This window comes from Poecilia reticulata, linkage group LG11, assembly GCF_000633615.1.
Source record: "Poecilia reticulata strain Guanapo linkage group LG11, Guppy_female_1.0+MT, whole genome shotgun sequence".
In the NCBI taxonomy this organism is placed as follows: Eukaryota; Metazoa; Chordata; class Actinopteri; order Cyprinodontiformes; family Poeciliidae; genus Poecilia; species Poecilia reticulata.
In genome coordinates this window covers 20,941,437-20,941,928 of record NC_024341.1, presented here as the reverse complement: position 1 = coordinate 20,941,928, position 492 = coordinate 20,941,437, and positions in this window count along the sequence as shown.

Here is a 492-nt window from a genome sequence, read left to right as displayed (position 1 = left end):
ATATATATATATAAAACACATATCCAATATATTATTCAGCATTAATCATTATTTATTTGTGTTTGTATAGTTATATAAATATGTATTGATATTTCTAAATAATTTATTAAATACATTATGAACAGCTGTGTGCTTTGTAATATGCTCATCATACATCAATATCAGAATATTTCATTCCTATACAATAAGCATATTTAAATATGCTGAACTATGTATTAAAAACATTCTAAGAAAATACAATTGTTTATAAATATAGCTTTGATAGATGTTTGAATATGGTTTCCAGTAACAAAAAAGCGTGTTTTGATCGATTAAATGCGCTGATACGTCATTTTGCCTGCTAAACACATTAGGCTGAGTGGAGCGGTCTACCGCTCCTAGATGGCCGCCCTAAATCTTGTTAGCGACAATAGGCGAGAGCGGTCCATGAGGCGTTTATCCTTATATTATGTCTACGCTGTTTACCCCACACTTTTGAATCCGGAACCTTTC